The following is an 11064-nucleotide window of genomic DNA, read 5'->3' as shown; positions in this document are numbered from 1 at the left end:
AAAAAAAAATGTCCAACTTCACAGCAGACGTAAACATGTTTACAGCCCAGTAATAAAACAATTTTGGTCAATATAGTTAACATCCTTGTTTATGACAACTGTGCAGAGGGTAGTTTTTTATATAAGTTACCTGCTTAAATTGTATTAAGGCTTAAAGTTATGTATGATTGAGAGTGACAGGTCGGTGTCTGTTACACGGCCGGCCTCAGCTCCACTCCCACGAAACCTTTTTCATTTCAGCTTCATAACAAACATTCAAGGTGTCTATGGGTGAAGTCCTGAAAGGTTCGTCTGTATACACAGTCTGGTGGTTTATATTAGATTTGAGTGGTGATTATGTGGTATTTAAGTCCTGGTGACCATTGAAATGACAGTTTCTCTCTCTATTCATTTACATAGGAGCTTGTTCTTGTTATCCCAAAATAACTACCTGGGGGTGTGACCAAGATGAAGAGTGGTGAGACTTGCCTGTAAGGACTTTGCATTTGCTCCCAGATCAGCACAAATCCCTTTCTTAGTAATTAGAGTGTATGTAGATCTTTCTTTAATGATGTTTGATAAAGTTCATGAAAACTGGTCCAGACAGCACAGGAACATGTCCTGGTGAGAACAAGGCTCAGCTGCTCGTCTAAGAGAATCGAGGCAGCATTAGCCACCACCTCAAAACAGTAGATTAACAAGTGCAACGCCATTATTGAGTTTAGGAACATGACATGACTGGGTCTCAGATAAATGTAATGGGATTACAGTAATGCGCTACTTTGTCATGTACTACCTTAACGCTGGTCATTTTTATATCTGTCCTGGCAAGAAAATCCCTCTGTGTTGTTGAAAAGAACACTCTCCACAAGCCTGATAGATATTTGATATCTGTCTTCTGGTTAGGAAAAAGTACACAAAGTCTGTGTCAATAAATATTGACTGAAAGAAGAGTTGGTTTCCATCTCCGTGGGTAATGCAGTATGGACAACATCAGGGCGGAAAAAAAGTGACTGTGATGGAAAAGTCCGATCCATTAGTTTTTCTGTCTGATGTCTGAGGTCAGCGACTGAACTCCTGGATCTGATGTGGACTCAGTGTGTTGATGAGGAAAACTTCATCAGGATGGAGTTTAGCTTCTCAAAATCTTGTCAAATGATTTGACACCTGCTGGGTTTTAAATCTTCCAGACCACCACGGATACAATATTGTAAAAACCTGCATTGAAAAGGGGGTCTGAATAATCCTTTAAAATAAACCGCTCTGTCCATTAATCTAATTTGCCTTTAATCAGTGATACCAACTATTTCTATCAGCATGTGATCGTTACAACTTTACTTTTACAGATTATGGTTCAAAACAATAGAGCTCATTTGTAGTTTGTGGCTCTGTGCTGCTTTGCAAGGCAAATCGTAGTTGTGGATGTGGTCGTTGTATTGCTGCATCGATGTTTTACTGCTTCCTGTTTCTCTTTATGATTTGCATCTGCTGAGTTGTTGCTATTCTTGTCATTTTAGAATCATTTCATCAGAAGTTTTTATACTGAGTCCAGCTGTGTGGTTAACACTGGGCTTAAGCAGGGATGCTAATAATGTAGAAATTATTATAAATGAAATGAACCTTGACAAGGGGCTTCAAGGTGACTTTGTGGGTAGCACTGTTGCCTCGCAGCAAGAAGGTCGCTGGTTCGCGTCCCGGTGGGGCCACCGGAATCTTTCTGCATGGAGTCTCCATGTTCTCCCCGTGCAGTGTGGGTTCTCTGGCTTTATCCCACACAGTCCAAAATGGATGGATAATGGATGAGCCTTGACAAACAACTTCATTATCCACTAGACAACACTGCTGTAAACTACTGTGGGACCAGAACCTGTATGGTCAGACTGTGCTCTATGCTGACTGTGAATATTCAAACTTTTTGACTTACTTCCAATGAAATTGTGTTCAACCAACAAACAACATTGAGTTAGAGGGATTAGCTTTGTCTCCATCCATCCATTATCTATACACCACTTAATCCTCACTAGGGTCATGGGGGGCTGGAGTCTATCCCAGCTGACTCAGGGTGAAGGCAGGTTCACCTGGACAGGTAACCAGTCTATCACAGGGCTACACTTAGAGACAGACAACCAAGCACACTCACATTCACACCTACGGACAATTTAGAATCACCAATTAACCTCAACATGTTTTTGGACCTTGTGGGAGGAAGCCGGAGAACCCGGAGAGAACCCACGCTGCACGGGGAGAACATGGAGACTCCACGCAGAAAGATCCTGGATGTCCTCATCGGGATGCGAACCGGCGACCTTCTTGCTGTGAGGCAACAGTGCTACCCACTGCCCCACCTTGCAGCCCTGCTTTGCCTGTTCAAAGGTATTTTTAAAAACCACTTACTCAGAAGCTGAGAGCAAAAACACAAGTTAGTTTCATTAATCCCCAAAATGAAGCTGTTCTAACTTTTCCATGTCACTCAAAAGAAATGTTTGTGTTCTGACCTTAATTATCATAATTATGAACACAAGCTTTTAAATTTACAAAATAAAAAAATGTAAAAGTTGCTCCAAATAGTTTTTATTTAATACTTTTTGGGCTTTTTCATGTTTGTGCTCATGAAGTAGCTTTAAAGAAAAGTGTTCATTATTTTGAGCTGCATTCGTGCTTTTCAACACGTACGTAAGTGTTGAAAGCAAAAACAACAGAAAAGCAAATTCACTAAACTCACATATATAAATACACCAGAGAAGCCCTCTCCAGCAGAGCCGATCTGTCAAAGTAAACTTTATCGTTTTTATCCACTAGTTTGCTGCACTGAAGTGTAGGACGGCTGCATTTTACTGCTGAATACGACCAGCAACATGTTCAATCAGCTGTCAATCACCCAGCCCCAAAATACTTCATATTTATTGTTCTGTTTTATTGCTGCTCTCCATCTGCTATGGACATTTCCTTTTTTTTGTTTTCATAGTTATACAACACAGTGACTATTACAAGAAATTAGTGGAGCCCATGATAGCACACTTTCTCTTTCAGTTTATTAAAAACATTCACATTCAGAATCATCAAGTTTGAAGATACATGGCACAGCAGAGGCAATTTTAATCTGAAAAGTTACTGAAGTTGTGAGACAAATGTTGTGCAATATTTGCCCCTGAGGTGTGGTGAAGTAGAAGTACACTGTAGAAGAACAAACACCTAGATTTAGTTCAGTGCTTGGTTAACAGCTTGTGCTTTCCACAGAGTCAGCAGAAAGATTTCAGAGGTTGTCACATGATAAATGGAAGAGGAACAGGGGAACAAAAACACAGATCTGACACACAGATCTTAAGTAAGTCAAATTTGTACTTAAGTGCAACACTTGGGTAAATGTACTTATTTCCTTTCCACCACTGTCACCATGTCTAAGCCCTGAGGGAGACCACAACAGCAGGAAGGAGAGGAGGGTTTACATCAGTCATAAGAAAAGTGAAAATGACTCAGTCTGACCATTGGGGAGTTTCCTTCTGCCATCTTAAGAAAGTGAAACCGTTTTCTGCAGTGTGTCCTGCGACCAACACTTGTAAGTACAGTTTTTTGTGTTCTCTCTGTTTAGATTATTAGCATTAAGCTGTAAAGAAGTGCCACTTTCACTTCAGTGTGTCAGAGTTATTCATGTTGTGTGACAGATTCTGTTCAGTCTCCTTCCAAAGCTGTTTCACATTTATTGTCATTCTTTTGTTCTCAGTGTGTGAACATGGCAGATTCCTGTACTTTCGTCTTTCACGATGAGCTCCTGTGCTCCGTCTGTCTGGATGTGTTCACTGATCCAGTCACCGTACCATGTGGACACAACTTCTGCATGAAGTGCATCACACAAACCTGGGATTCTAGTGCCGGCGTTCGGTGTCCGATGTGTAGGAGAGATTTTGACCAAAGACCTGAGCTGAGTGTCAACACCGGCATCTCTAAGGTGGCTGATCAGCTCAAGAAGTTCACCATAAAGGAAATCAGCTTCTGCTCAACTGAGCAACAAGACGAAGCAGGAGATGTTCTCTGTGATGCCTGCCCTGAGAACAAACTGACGGCTGTGAAGTCCTGCCTGGTGTGTCTGACCTCCTACTGTGAGACTCACCTGAAGCCCCATCACAGCTTCCCAGGTCTGAAAAGACATCAGCTGATGGATCCAGTGATGAATCTGGAAGACAGACTGCGTAAGAAGCATGATAGACCTCTGGAGCTGTTCTGCAAGGTTCAATAGATCAATTCTGCACCGAGTCAAACCATAAGAACCATCGCTTTGAGCTTCTGGAGGAAGAATTTTGGAGAAAGCAGGCCGAGCTTGGAAATGCAGACATCAAAATTGAGGATCTAAACAATAAGGAGTGTTACCAGGTCAGACGAACACCTTAAAGTCCCCGTCAGTCTGGTAGAAGCATCTTGGATTAGAAGTGAAACGTCTCCAAGAACCAATAAGAGAAGTCCAGCTGAAGAATTTTGGATTACCGTGACCTGGATATGACTGAGAACCTACACGGACTCTTCAGGAAGTTTTTACCGTGAGGTCAGTTTAAAGAGAAGACCGGCTAGAGAGACAGTAAATAAGTAAAAGAAAAATCCTACTGAAGTCAGAGTACATCAGCATCAGCAGCAAAATGTAGTGAAAGTATGAAAGTGAAACTACTGGTTGGAGCCATTTGACTGATATATTGTTGTGTAATCATCAGATTATTTACAGTAACACATCAGTGCGTCAGCTGCTTGTTACTGTTGGAGCTGCTGCAGGTTTGAACTAGTTCATAAACAGGGACAGCAGCTACATGTGAGGGTTCAAAAGAAGGAAGTTGTGATGCACAAATCTGCTTTCTCTGATCTTTGATTTGGTGAGATGTTGGATCATTTGACAACAACTCATAGACGTGTGAATCTGGAGCCTGGCTGCTTCTTGTAAGAAGCTTTAACACTGTGTTGTATTTTAAAAGCTTTTCTTTTATATGACTCGTTGTGCAAAATGTTCGTCTTAACTGTAAACAAAACTGTCAGATAAATGCAGTGCAGAGCAGAAGGTGCAATAATCCATTTAAAATGTCATGGGGGGGGGGGATTAGAAAGTAGCACTGATTAGAAAAAGTACAAATTCTTTCTATAAAAAAAAAAGTACTTGAGTAAATGTACTTAGTTACTTTCCACCACATACAGGGAACTGGCATGACATGGGCCGTGATTGGTCAGTGGTGGAACATGGCATTAACCCTGTAAAGCCTGAACCATGAAATAATTGCCAGAAAAGTCAAATTTTTTGAAACTGAAGTGTTTATTGAACCTTCTGACAAATAATAATAACAAAAGTACATTAAAATTTCCATCGATAGGTCATAGTTTGGATTGTTTTTTCTACATCCGGCATGTTTGGTGCCTACATTACTGATCCACGGTGGATTATCCTTGCACTGATAACGTAGAGGTCTCAAAAACTCATGTATCAAACACGATGCACCTTGTGTTACAGGGTTAATGACAGCATCGCTTCAATAGAAGCCCAAATGAAAGGGAGGCATCAGTGTGTTTTCCAACGACAGGACGGCTGAGCGCTGCCGTGAAACTCCATCTCAGGAGGTTGGAAACAGTGAGAACAGAGCGTCAAGAAATGTTGTAGGTCTGTGTTAACGTAAGCAAAGATGAAGATGAAAGAAGCCACAGTTCTGCCAGTTAACTGCAGCTCTCAGTCACCCTGAAAGAAAAAACAGGAAGTGGTGAATGTTTCTGTTCTTGTTATGGTGCTGTATAGATTTGGCATAATGCTTTGTGTTTACCCAACAAAGGCCTCTGTAAGATGGCCTGCTATGGATTGTGAATTCAGGAATTTCTCATTTATTTTATTCAAGTCCGGTCCTACCTCGAGTACTCTGACAACTGCAGTCTGTCTCTATGAAACTCTGGTCCAAGCATTTGTCTAACGGTGAACTTTCCCCACTGTGGGATCAATAAAGTTGATCTCTATCTTTGTTACTGTGATGAATGTAAAACATGATGTGTACATGTGTACTCAGTATATTTGTAAATGTTGGATGGACACACTTTTTTAAGTGTTGTTTATGAATAAGAGTCAGTTGTGTTGTTTCAAGAAAGAATGTCCTTTTTTTTTCTTTCATTAAAGACTGAAATAAAGGTAAAGTCCAAAGTTGGGTGCGTCCTCTGTAAGTGAAGTGCACTTCCTGTTTACTCATTCACAACACATTCGGTTTTGCTTTTAAAATTTTACTTAAAAACAAAAAAAAACAGTCAGCGTGTGGAGTTCACTACCAGTCATGTGTAAAGGAGGAAATACAACCAGCAGCTGACTGCAGTAAACTCTAAAAGGTAATAGCAGTGCTTACTGGAATCACATTAGTATCCTTACTTCTCATTGTCCTGTTCATTTAACTCATGGACTGAAAGAGTTATAAACAGTTAGAAAGTACACTTGAGTAAACTGGACTTTCTGTTCCTGGACTGAACACAGAGCTCAGCAGTGCACATGTGCAGGAGAGAAGTGCAGGAGACGTTTCCAGAACCTTTATGGGGCGGTTGTGGATCAGGTGGTAGAGCGGGTCGGTCAATGATCAGAAGGACGGCGGTTCGATTCCGTCCTGTAACCTGCTTCATGGTCGTTGTGTCCTTGGGCAAGACACTTCACCACCTTGCCTGGTGTGAATGCGTATGAATGGATTGTTTGAGGTGGTGGTTGCAGGGCAGAATATCAGCCACGCCTCTGTCAGTCTGCCCCGGGGCAGCTGTGGCTAAAACCATAGCTACCACCACCAGAATGAATGTGTGTGAATGAATAACTGACAGTGTAAAGCGACTTTGAGTGTCTAGAAAAGTGCTGTATAAATCTGATTTATTATTATTATTTAAGGTTCTAACCCTTGGAAAGATCAAGTTCATTATACTATTATGCTATTTTTAACTTCACAAACCTAAGGAAGTACAACAAAAATTTAAGTAAACTTCACACGTAGATATGAAGTAAATTGAATTTACGACTAATGCTTATATTTACTCACCTTTTTTGAGTGCAACCGGTTTCCTAGATTTGCTTAACCCTAGAACACTAACACTAAAATTAGTAACACTATCACTAACACCGGGTATATTTTACCCGATATAATAATCTGGATAAAATATAATTTTCATTAATTTATGTAAAAGTACAACACTGTATGACAAACTGTAGTACTCTTCTTTAATTTCCTAATATACAATATCACATAAAATTTTTTTTAAAAAGGTACCATGGGGGACCCTATAAAAAGGCAGCAAAGTTATTGAAAAATCAGGTAATCCTGAACGAGAAATTTCCAAACAGAAAAAATAATGGAGCTGGGAACTTGTTCTTTGGTCCAGCCATTCCTGGGACATGTGAGCCTTGTCTGGTGAAGGTACAGTCTTCCTGCATCACTGACAGCTGTGGCAGAGATTGATGAAAAAAGGCAATTTTTGAGAGGGGAAAAATTACCAAATTTCTTTGACTACATGAATTTCCTTAGACAGACGACATACCAGAACCAAACTGAGCCTTCACCAGACACGGCTCACATGTCCCAGTCCTACAATTTGTCATACAGTGTTGTACTTTTACATAAATTGATGAAAACTATGTTTTATCGGGAATATTATATCGGGTAAAATACACCCGGCCTTAGTGATGGTGTTACTAATTTTAACGTTCGTGTGCTCAGTCAGGAATTTCACTGATTTTCTGGACATTTCTTTTTTTTTTCCTCTCTCTGAGTGCTACAACTTCACTTGTAGCTATCTAGCTAAAAGCTTAGCTTCAGTAGAAAAAGAAAATCTGCGTAGCTAATGATTGCAGATGTAAATTAACATTAGGTACACTTGTTAGCATGCCAGAGTAACTAAACCAGTGACAGGATGACAGCTGTGGATGAAATGGGGCAGAGGATGTGGCCTGAATGTTGTTTCCCTTGAAAAGTGCAAAGAGCGCCTGATTTCAACACATAAACACTAACATTGGGTAAATTCCACCCATAAAAATGTTACCCTCTGTCACTAACGCCGGGTGAAAATCACCTGAACGCATGCCTCTTGAAAAAACCATAGATGGGAGGTGGGAAACAAACATACCATTAATGACATCAATGAGCAGCCTGAAGCTAAACAAGGACCCATTCAACTCAAGACATCAGCAACACAATGAAAATCACATGACAAAAATTGTGCGGGTGAAAATCACCTGGCGTTGGTGTTCTAGGGTTAAGTAAGATCAACTTTTCATATTTTACAGTGTAGGAGGTGTACTGTAAAATGTGAAAAGTTGATCTTAGACAAATCTAGGCACACTTTTGGGTCATATGAAGTTCACACAGCAGATCACATACAAGTCGCATTTAATTAAAAATGTGAACGAACTCGCAAAAAAATTGGATTTCACAAAAAATCCAAATGTAGCATTAAGTCCTGCAGTGTGAACGTAGCCAATCTGTGGGATTGTTCAGTCAGATAATACGCTGTTATCCTGACTGGTGATATAAAATGTCATGTCGGAGTCAGAATCACTATGTTAAGGCTGTTTTTAATGGGTTCTGTTTGTTTTTCCTAAAAACCTGTCGGATAGCAAAGTTTAGGATTGTTAAGGGTCAGATTATCGAGTCACGACTGTATTTTAAAAGATTGAAATGAATAAATAGTTCAAAATTCACAGTATTTCTTTCATAAATGCTGATATACTTTCAACAAACATTTAAAAGCTGTAAAGTGATGATGCTGCTGTTCGATAGTTCTGGTCTCTAACTTTCCGGTTCTCCCTTTGCCTGATGTGTTCACTGATCCATGTTCTGCCAGAGCTGCATCACAGATCACAGCAGACCGTGATCCCGTGTATAAAGGGCTTTTTGACAGAAGACCAGCACTGTGGATGAACGCCGTCATGTCTGAGACGGCTGCTCGGTTTGGAGGATTTTCTTTAAAGGAAGTTGGAAACGTCTCAGAGCAACAATTTGCCAACTCAGTGAGAATTCTGTGATTTGTGCACTTAAACCAAACTAAAGTCCCGTCTGGTGCGTCTCACCTCCTGCTGTGAGACTCACCTGGAGACAAAACACAAGCCGATGGATCCTCTCGAGCTTATCTCATCCTGTCTGATGATGAAAAGTTGTGCTGATGTTAAGGAGAGTTTCCCAGACAAGCCAGAGAGATGGTCCCTTTGGAGAAGTCTCAGGAGGGCAGAGCTTCTCCTAAAGAAGACTTTACTCTGAGGAAGCTAAATGGGATTTATTGGTGGTCAGACAGTCCACAGAAAGGCTGAAAAACACAACGTGCCCTGAGAACGGTTATATGGAAATGATTCCTCAGCTCTTGCTGCTCTTTCTGAAGTCAAAGCCTGAGGAGTTGAGGGTGTTTGTGGATTATGAGGAGGTCTGAGAAACTCTACTTATACTCCAGTTCCCACATCAGACTTATTATTACATCTGCTTTGAACTTTAAGCTATTTTCAGGTAAATGACACCTGTTCAGCACTAAATTTAGACACATAAAGTTGTTTTTGATGACAGTTTCTTGACATAATCTTCAAAGCTTTTACGTGGACAAGCCGATGGAATCGGCCCGGGTGAACCATTAGTTTTGATCTGCTGGGAAATAGGAGAGGAAGATTGAAAATGATAAAGACTCGATGATGCCTTTGAGTCCTCTGAAGTACTCGTGTTTGTTGGTTAGATGCTTTAAATAGAGTGGATTCTTGATTTGGATGTGGCATTCAAGTGCACCGGCTCCTACAGTGCCGAGGATTCAGATGGGCTCATTAAACCTACCTGTAAAAACGAAGTAAGCTTCATTTATAAGCACCTCAAAGGCTCTTATTGGGTTTCGGCTGGACTCTACTGAACATTTACAGAAATCACCCCATAATGGACCCCTCACACTGTTAATGATGATAGTAGAAAAGAGACTACAACTCGAAAAGGCAGAAAAAGGCCACTTGTTGCCCTCTACCCAGTCAACATCTCCAACTAATCAGGGTAGAGACCCACACCGTGGTGTTTCAGGACTGTTCAGAAGCATGTAGACTGGACTCTACTTTTTTGTCTTAAAGCTGAAAACAGCTTTAAAAGATGTTGAACAGGGTTGGTTCTGGCGGTCAGAACTTGTTGAAAGGTCCAGGGTTGCTGCAGTGGAAACAGCCCACTGTGAGCTCTTCACTTTAACATTTAAAGAACCTTGAGATGACTATTTGTACTTTTTACTGCCTTTAGTCAGGTACATTTGTGATGTTAATCTTTCATCTGTAATGGGAAGCAGGTGAGCGTCTGTTGTTTTAAATGTGCTATATAAACAAAGGTAACCGAGGTGTTTAACCCGATCCAACCTTCACTCATGGAACAAATGTGATCACAGTGTTGCGTTGTTAAAAGCAAGTTCTATGAGCTCAAAAAGCAAACAAGAGACAGAGCAACAGAAATGAGATGTCGACAACAAGATAAAAACAGGAAATAAAAACAGAGCTACAACCTCAGAAGCATCGTCTCCTTTAGCCTCGAGTCTGGAGAGAAAAACAACCAACCAACCCTGATCAGAGACCCTCAGAACCCTGCTGATATTACATGATGGCAGTGGCTTTAATTCAGAAAGAAATCAGGAATGGTGTTACATTTTGGAGGAGCTTGGCAGCAGCGTTTTGGGATACTTCAGGGATGAATCACTACAACAGGTGAAATAAGAATTCTAGTCGATAAGGAAATGGACATGTCTATAACCATCTCCATCTCATCTATGGACCTACTGGCTGTGAGTTTAGCAAAGTTTCTCAGAAACAGGAGGGAACTGCAGAGTTTAAATGCCGGTCAAGACTTAATAGAGATACCTCGATAGGGAGGGTAGGTCTGTTGGTCTATTGGACGAGGACAGAAAGAGTTTCTCACACTTTTGCCACAAAGCCAGATGGGGCAGAAATGAAAACTTGTGTTTTGTTGGTCTTTAGCTGTAGAAAAGGATCTTCCATCCAGTCATCTGTAGGGGCGGTCCACAAGAGCAGACAGCTCTGAAACATCTCTAGACTTTAACAAAATGCATAACTGAATATCTTGAGCGTAACAACGGTAGTCCAAAAACATG

General features: G+C 40.8%; 1 long non-coding RNA gene across 1 annotated transcript; it reads left to right on the top strand.

Moving 5' to 3' along the window:
* The first annotated feature begins 3081 nt into the window (after positions 1-3081).
* Positions 3082-6131, top strand: LOC103354928 (uncharacterized). Its single transcript, XR_520067.1, has 2 exons — positions 3082-3535; positions 3701-6131. It is a non-coding gene; the product is annotated as an uncharacterized LOC103354928 (long non-coding RNA).
* The last annotated feature ends 4933 nt before the right edge of the window (positions 6132-11064 follow it).

This window comes from Stegastes partitus, unplaced genomic scaffold, assembly GCF_000690725.1.
Source record: "Stegastes partitus isolate 25-593 unplaced genomic scaffold, Stegastes_partitus-1.0.2 Scaffold126, whole genome shotgun sequence".
Taxonomy (NCBI): domain Eukaryota; kingdom Metazoa; phylum Chordata; class Actinopteri; family Pomacentridae; genus Stegastes; species Stegastes partitus.
The sequence above is the reverse complement of the archived record's forward strand: the minus strand, read 5'-3'. Positions and strand labels throughout refer to the sequence as shown.